This window comes from Cavia porcellus, unplaced genomic scaffold, assembly GCF_034190915.1.
Source record: "Cavia porcellus strain 051 isolate PalLab524CR breed Dunkin Hartley unplaced genomic scaffold, mCavPor4.1 scaffold_23, whole genome shotgun sequence".
NCBI lineage: Eukaryota > Metazoa > Chordata > Mammalia > Rodentia > Caviidae > Cavia > Cavia porcellus.
In genome coordinates, this window is record NW_026947506.1 from 34351961 (window position 1) to 34360539 (window position 8579).

The following is an 8579-nucleotide window of genomic DNA, read 5'->3' on the forward strand; positions in this document are numbered from 1 at the left end:
TGTAAAAAAGAGAGGGAAAAAAAAAAAAAGGAAAAGAGCTCTAACGGATATAACAGCAAGTGTGTTTGGGGGTGTTAAATAGCTGACTTTATCAATGTTTTTGGAACATTGAACACAGCTGTTTGCAGTCTCCCTGTTTGAATGTCCACCTTGTGTTCTTTGATACTGTGATTTGAGGAACTATTTTCAAGAAAATAGTGTGTAATCTACTAGCAGGTAATTTCTTACTGTTATGTTTTTTTGTTTTGTTTTGTTTCGTTTTGTTTTGTTTTGTAGTTCTGTATTGCGTGTACCCTTATGCCGCTTTGGTTTGTTTTGTGTTTTTCTCTTTTTCCTCTTAAATAAAAAAAAAAAAAAAAAAATCCTGTCCTGACCTCTCCTCAATACTCCTGGTGGGACTGCACGCATGCACCGGCAGTGACATTTGTCACAGTGTATAGCATATGTGCAGTACTTGTTTCTGTCTCTCCCATGAATCTATGTGGTCCTCGGGGGTTACATCTTCAACCCATTCGCTTCCGACAGCTCTGCCTGAGTGCATGAATGGAGGGAGATTGTCTCCATTTTGCATAATTGCTTTCTAAACTTGGCAAGAAAGAAAGGCCACAGGTCACATCACTCGTAAACAGACCAGTTAATTAATTCTTAGTACAGATTCTCTGGTGCAGCACAAAGGGTCAGGGGGCACCATGATGTAACCCGCTTACAAGGCACTGGCACAGGGAGGATCCAACACTGGGCAGAGCTGTGGGACCACGGAGGGCGGGAGGCACAAACAAGCTGGCACCTCTACCTTAGCTCTCAAGGCCTGGGAGTCCTTCTCATGAGGGCTAAACTTGACCTTGCCAACTTGGCTGATTTGGCTGAACAGGGGAGAAGCCGACCTTTGTGGGCCTCGTGGCTGGTGGGGACCATCCTCCCAGCACTGGCACGATGGCTTCTCATCTTACTGCCCCTGGCTGAGGGTCTTCCAGGCGCGGGACATGTGTCAAAGGCCAAAGCAGCAGCAGGATGAGTAGCTCTGGGTTCTTTTCATTCACACTTTGGGGATATGGAGGCAGAGGCTAGAGTGGGGAATAGACCCACCCAAGTCACAGTGCTGTGAATCCAAGGCTGGAGCCAGATGTGCAGTGCCACTCGGCAGGATGCGCCAGCTTTGCAGGGCACCAGCATTTCCTCCGCGCCTCCCAGGATGCTTCCACAGTGGTTGCAAAAGGCTCAGAGCAGAGTATGACTCAGAAATGACATCCGAGTCTACAGTGCATTACCTCATCGCCATCCACAGCCAGGAGGGATGTGGGGTGGCAAACAGCTGTCAAATGTCACAACAAGAGCCATGTGGGTTGCCAGGAAGGTAGACAGTAAAAGCTGATGAAACCCGTCCAGTGAAAGAGATCTCAGGTAGCACCCCAGCACGTTGAAAGAGGAGCAAGATTTTTTCCTGCTAATTGTCACCATGGTGTCCTAATTTGCCTGCCCTGGAGGTCCTGCAAGAATACCTAAAAACTGGAATGGAAACATTGTCAGGATTTCTTCCTCTTACCTAACCTAATCAGCGTCCATTGATCAGCATTTCCCTGTCCCTGCCACCACCCCAGCCCAGTCCCCGGTAACCACCATCTGCTCTCAAGTTCTATGAAATCAGCCTATTTAGATTCCACATCTAAGCAAGAGTGAGGTCATGCAGTATTTGTCTTTCTGTGCTTGGTTTATTTCACGATACATAATGCTACCACTTCTATTTAGGTTGTCTCAACTGAGAGGATTTTTTTTCTTTTTATGGCTGCCTAGTACTCCACTGTGTATTACCCATTCATTACCGTTGCCCATTCATTAGTCAAAGGGCATCTTGCTTATTTTCATTTGCTATTCACTGTGAATAGTGCAAATCTTTAACAATATAAAGTAAAATCTTCTCCCTAGGGGGGCAAGTACAGCATGTTTTGCCAGGTGTACTGGTATGTACCACCTCTCCAAAATAGTAACACTTTATGTAATACTATGCTTAACTATATTAAGCCTAATGATGTGGACAAGTCTATTGAAAATAACAAGAGAAAGCACAGTAACTACGGTAGATCACCAATATTGTGGTCTTATGTGTCCATTTCATTGCATGTTTTTCTAGGAATTTGTTTTGCTGTCTTGTTATGATTTGTTTTTCCCTATAATGTAGAAATTCATACATGGGAAGAATTTTTTAAACTATTTACAGGAACAGATTATACATTGTAAGAAGTAACAAACAGATACTCTGAAGAAGAGACACTAAGAAACCCAATGCTAATTCTGTAGCATTATAAAATCTAGCAATACTATTATTCACTGTCCAGAGTGATATTAGTCTAGTCTCTTAAGTTTAATTTCAGCATACGTGAAGATAAGGACAGCTACTACGAAGAGAATGAGGGACACTATGGTAGTCATTATTGACTTCCCCAATGTCAGATCTTGAAGACCTAAAAAGCCTTCATCATCCTGTAATAGTTTGATTAGTTCTATAATATGCAGTATGTATTCAATGTGTGTGAAGATGGGGACAACTATTTGGAAGAAAACTAGAGACAATTAGATAAACAGTGAAGATCTCCAGTGAAGTTGCTTTGAAATCTGTATTTCTTTCAATTGTTCCTTTTTGAACTGTTTTGTTCTGTTTTGATATGTTTAAACTTACCCTCTTTAAGATAAAAAACAAGAAGTGTGTAGGACTGATAACCATATTACTAAGTTTTTGTTAGATCATTGAGCAGAACTGTTGGCAGTGTCACTATCTGAATATCACTTTACATACTTTAATTTTGCAACCTGAACACTATTTCTAAGATGACAATATGTAACTTATCAACTGGTGATTTCTTTCTGTTTATTTTTCTGTAATTCTGTATTATTTCTATCCTTTTTTTTCTTTTTCTTTTTGTTTCTTTCTCTTTAAATAAAAAAATAGTAACACTTTTTACATAAAGAAAATTTCATCCATCCACTTGCTTGCTACAAACAGAAAGAAACATCAGTCATTTGTTTTTAGTCAGGAACCCAGCTTGTAAATTTCAGGGTGAACAAGGAGAATGTTCAAAAGTTCCTGGAAAGATTAAATATTTTCTACCTTGTGAAGAGACACGAATGACTGGATTTCACGGGCAGCAGGAGAAACAGCCCACGGAGCTCCTCCAGCTCCTCCTCAACCACCTGGCTCACCAGCTGCATTCTTGAGTTTCACTCGGGACACTCAGCATGCGTGGTACCCTTTGTCTAGCCCCAGGTATCGCCCTCCTTGTGAAGAGGTGTTCTCGAATTTTCCACCTGCCAGGGCCCATCTAGCTCATGGCACAAATTCCTCACTGTTTAGGGACAAAGTGCCCTGGCTCGCAACGTGCCCCAAAGCCCAGTAAGCCATAAAAGGGATGGCACCCCTGAGAAAGGGTGGGCAGACAGGGCTACCAAGCGAGCTAAGACTCACTGTCAAATCTAGACTTACTGCGTGGTTTTTTTTTTTTTTTCTCATTCTGTTCCAATTTTCAGTATTTGAAAACCATCATTATTTAATTATGGGAAGCAATCATTAACAGCATTTCAGTGTTTAAATATCTTTCAAACTCTCCTCTCTTTTCACTCCCCATAACCCCTCCCCTAAACCAACCCTCCTCTCTGGGTCAGACAACCACTGCAGCTTCCTGCAGAGTAGGAGGAGGAACTTACTGGTGGGGTGGTGGCTTTCCTATACCCCAAGGCCACCAGGCTAAGATTTAGCAAATGAATGGGTGGGGCTCAGTGGTAGAGAACTTGCCTAGGACATGCAAGGAGCTGGGATCAATCCCCAATACTGCAGTCAACCCATCCAAAGAGATTTCTGAGAAGGCACCGATTCACAGAGACAGAGGCAGCATCACACAATGGCCTCATGCCAGAAGTCCTCATCCTCCTTGAGGAGGCAGAGGCACAGAGAGCTTAGATCACTTGGGTGAAGTCTCTCACACAGAGCCCGGCCCCAACCCGAGAGGTCTGGCCCCGGAGTCTAGATGCCGCCTGTTTGCATCCACCCCAAGCTCCACCACCTGGCAGATCAGAGAAGGTGAAAATCAGAGCCCACAGCACTGGGCAGAGCCGCACTGCCCACCCAGGAGGACGCAGGAACCAAGGGCACCAGGTGTCTCTGAAACTGGGAGGTGAGACAGGGTGAGAGAGAGAGCAATGTTTCAAGTCTGTACAATGCAGAATTCTACGTCTCTCTGTTCTTAGTTAAACAGTATCCCCACTAGATCTCATGTCCCCTGCAGCCTCAGAATGTAACCCTATTTGGGAGCAGGGTTTTTGCAGGTGTAATCAGCACGGTTGAGGTCACCTGGAGTCAGGTGGGTGCAATGACTGGTATGCTTATTGTACAAGACGCAGAGTTCCTGCTGAGGGCAGACAGCATATCAAGAGGATAGCAACACAGCCTGATGCCAAGAATGACTCAGCCAGCAGAAGCCAGCAGAGATGCAGCACGGAGTCTCCTGAGGGCCTCCAGCAGAAGCCAGTCTTACCATCATCTTGATTAGAGTTCTGACCTCCACAATTATGAGGGGAGGAGTCTCTGCTGTTTTAAGCCATCCGGTTTGTGACTCTTTGTTATGGCAGTCCCAGGACATTGTCAGTCAACTCAGTCATGCACCCGCCTCTGTCTCCTAAATCATGAAAATCAGAATAATCCTAGTACGTTCTTCAGCAGGCTCTTGTCAAGATTAGATAAGAAGCCCAGGGTAGTGGTGCATGCTTCCTGGGAGGCTGAGGCAGGAAGATCACTGGAAATTCAAAGCCAGTCTGGGCTAATAGTGAGTCCAAGGCCAGTCTGAACTATATAACAAGACCTTGTCTCAAAACAAAAAACAAAAGATTTTTTTAAAAAATATTTTTAGGGGGCTGGGGATTTAGCTCAGCGGCATAAGCACCTGCCTTGCAAGCAGGCGGTCGTGAGTTCGATCCCTGGTACCGATAAAAAGGAAAAAGACCAAAAAAAAAAAATTTTTTTTAAAAGGTTAGTAAGAAAATGCATGTCCGGAGCTGGGGATTTAGCTCAACGGCATAAGTGCCTGCCTTGCAAGCACACAGTCATGAGTTCAATCCCCAGTACTAAAAAAAAAAAAAGAAAGAAAATGCATGTTCAAGAGTTGTTCTGGCTGTCACAAGGGTGAATGGTAAGGCCAGGTGTCCGCATTGTCATCACCACCATTTTTACTAACTTCCCTAGTTTGATGTCAAGTTGGGGACCCTGCTGTAGAAACCAGGCCCAATGACACACAGCAAGACACATAGGAGAGCCTCCCTTTCCACGTAGAGTCCATAGCCCATTTTACAACTGGGAACTCAGAGTGGGTTCAAAGCACAATTGACACGACCATGACACAGTCGGTGTGAGGAAGGTAGCATGCTGCAGTGACATCAGCTTCCAGCAGAATCTGGGCTGTTGCACCCCGATGGGGAAATGGCCAGTGCTGCGCTCTCTGTAACCACCATATTGGGTCCCAGGGGGACATCTGACATCTAAGTCACACAGTAACATCCCTGAGGAAGGAATGGAATCCTTTAGATCAAACCCATCTCTGCCTGGCCACACTGCTATCAGGGTCCCTGGTGTGATAATCACCTGAAATGTTCTTTCTGTAGTCCAGACCGGAGTGACAAGCAGACCACCTCTCTTCTCTACTGAATGACTGACTTACGAAGAGCTTCTGTTTCCTTCCTGCCCAGGCCAGCGGGAGTTTTGGTGAGGAATCTGACATTTAATTACTTGGGGGAACCCACTTGTTCCTCTTGGTGCCTTTGATTTATTTTCTTTTCCCAATAATCATACTGGATGAGTCTTTTATTTATTCTAAGTGGCCTTAATTTTCATTGGAATTACCAAGCCCGACCCATGAAACCATCACAGCAAATGACTTTGAGAGCCGGTCAGCAACAATTACAAGAAAAGAAAGAGTCATCAAATCATGTCGAGAAAAAGTTTTAGCAGTCTCTTACCCACTCAGAAAAGAGGAGAGGAAGGAAAAAATGGTGCTTGGAGTAGAGTCACTGGCCTGTATGCAACAAAGAACGAAGAACAGGGTCAGATTAAGAGGCTGCAATATGAGAAAGAGAAAAGAGGTGGGGAAAAGAATAGAAAATAAAACTGAGAGATATTTATGCAGCATAAAGAATACTGAGAATTAGCCAGGCACAGCGGTGCACGCCTGTGATCCCAGCACTTTGGGAGGCTGAGGAAGGAGGATCACAAGTTCAAGCTCAAGCTAGACGACTTAGTAACTTAGAGAAAACGCATCTCAAAATAAAGCATAAAAAAGGTCTCGGGTGCAGCTCAGTGTAAAAGCCCTGGGTTCAATTCCCAGTAACACACATACACACAAAGGAGGACTAAGAAATATTTGAATAAATCAGGTGAGATGCCTGGAGATGGGAAGAATTATAAATATGTATAACATTTTTTATGTAAAGGATGCAGTACTTCCACACTAAGCATATTTTTAGATTTATAATCTGAAAAAGAGTCTACAAAGCCTAAGGTTTAGATAAAGCCCTGCATGGAATTGCAGAGAGATATGGGTTTGCTCAAGGTCGCATCCTTGGATGTGGAGAGGGGATGTCTGGATTTGGCTTCTGATAAAGACTTTGAGAACTTTCACGTAGCACCTTGGGGCTGAGGGCCCAGCTTCACAGTCCACATCCTTTGTCCCCATATTTGACAGTAAATTTAAACTAAGAAGCGGCACCAGGTGGCTTCTGACCTATGCAGTCTAACAATTTCCGAATTAAATGAAAAGACAAAAATTTCAATAACAAAACAGAGGCATCCCTAGATAACCAAGTCAGGCCTTCCTTAGCATGGAAATCATAAAAATCAGCCCTGCAGCCAGAGTCATGCATGAAATCACTCTGCCCTGGCAGCAGATGAGGGCAAGGGAAGATGTCTCAAATCTTCTCACTATTTTGGCTTTAGCTAAAGGTTGGAATCCAGAAACATTTTTTCCTGTGGCCACCTGTACCCACCCTTTCTTGCATTCTAATACATTGTTTTCTCCATACTCTATCTAAGCAGTTTCCCCATATGGTGTAGGTAATAGAAAGTCCGGCTCTCCTGGTCAGGTTATACTGTTCCTAAGTTCAATGTCTCAGAAGGGTTTAGTACATGCTCACTGCAGACAGGAATTTAGCACCGGCTCGCCTCAGTCACGTGCACCCCAGCACACACTTCCAGACCCAGCCAACCTTCCTTCTCCACCTGCCAGCCCCACACTGTGAGCCTGCAGCCAGAGCTGACGCTTCACAGGTTCCCCTGAAGAACTGTATGGATGTGTAAAGAAAACCATCATAGCTATAACAACAATATGTTGGATGACCAAGGTCATTGGCACAAACCTAAAGGGAAGTTGGGAGTCCCTGTCACCCACTGTCCAACCTGCGGGACCTGCTGCCTGCCAGACACTAGAAAGAGAATCAGGTGACACTTTCTGTCATCCAAGGCAAAAGGTGTGTGGTAGGGGACTGAACAATGTGCTCTTCATTTGAAATATGCCCAAGTCCTAATTCATAATGCCTGTGGATGGGAGATGGAGGCACAGGCATAGGAAATTAAAAATTTTGGTATGGATTTTGAAAGTGCCCTAGGTCCAGTGACCAGTGCCCTCATAAGAGAAAGGAGAAGGAGAGAAAGAGACAGAGACAGAGAGACAGCAAAACAGAGAGACAGATGGAGTCACAACCAGGTGGTGGTACAACCTATAATCCCAGTACTCTGGGAGGCAGAAGCAAGAGGATTGCAAGTTTAAACTTAGCATGAAGGTCCTAAATTTGAGCCCCATAACTGGAAAAAAGAAAGGAAGGAAGGGGAAGAAACAGAGAGTTGATACAAAGAGAAGAGACATAAACACATGAAGAGGCAGACAGAAATTGGAATAATGTGGCCATAAGACTCTAGAAATTTTTTAGAGGCTGGAGTAGACAGGAAGAATTGTACCCTAGAGCCCACAGAGGAGCATGGCCAACCTGACAACCTGACTTTGATCTTATGGCCCCCAGGACTACGAGAGAGTAAATCTCCATTGTTCCAAGCCACACCTTATAAATTTGCAGTTATTTGCAGCTGTGGGACACTAATGTAAGCACTATGTAAGCAGCAGTGTCAAACAGGCAGGGGCTCTTGACTTACTTATCTGGAAAACACTCTGTCTTCTTTACTTTTTTCTATTCCTAGAACAAAATACCCCACATCTAAAGATAAAGGATGAAAGGTTTATTTAGTTCACAGTTTGTGGAGGTTTCAGTCCATGCTTGGCTGGCTTAAAGACCAAGTGGCACACAGCAGAGGACAACAATTCATGGCAGGGATAAACAGTAAAAGCCAGTGGAGCAAAAAGGGAGAGCCTGAGAAAAGACCCTCTGTCTCTTCTATTGTATGTAGGCTACCTACCCTACGGTGAGTGCAGCACTCACACCCATAATCCCAGCCTCGGACCATGAACTCTAGAAGCCTGCAACCATGACTGCATGAGGCTTTGAGGGGACATCTAGAGACATATCATAACACTCTGCTCTAAATCTATAGCCAT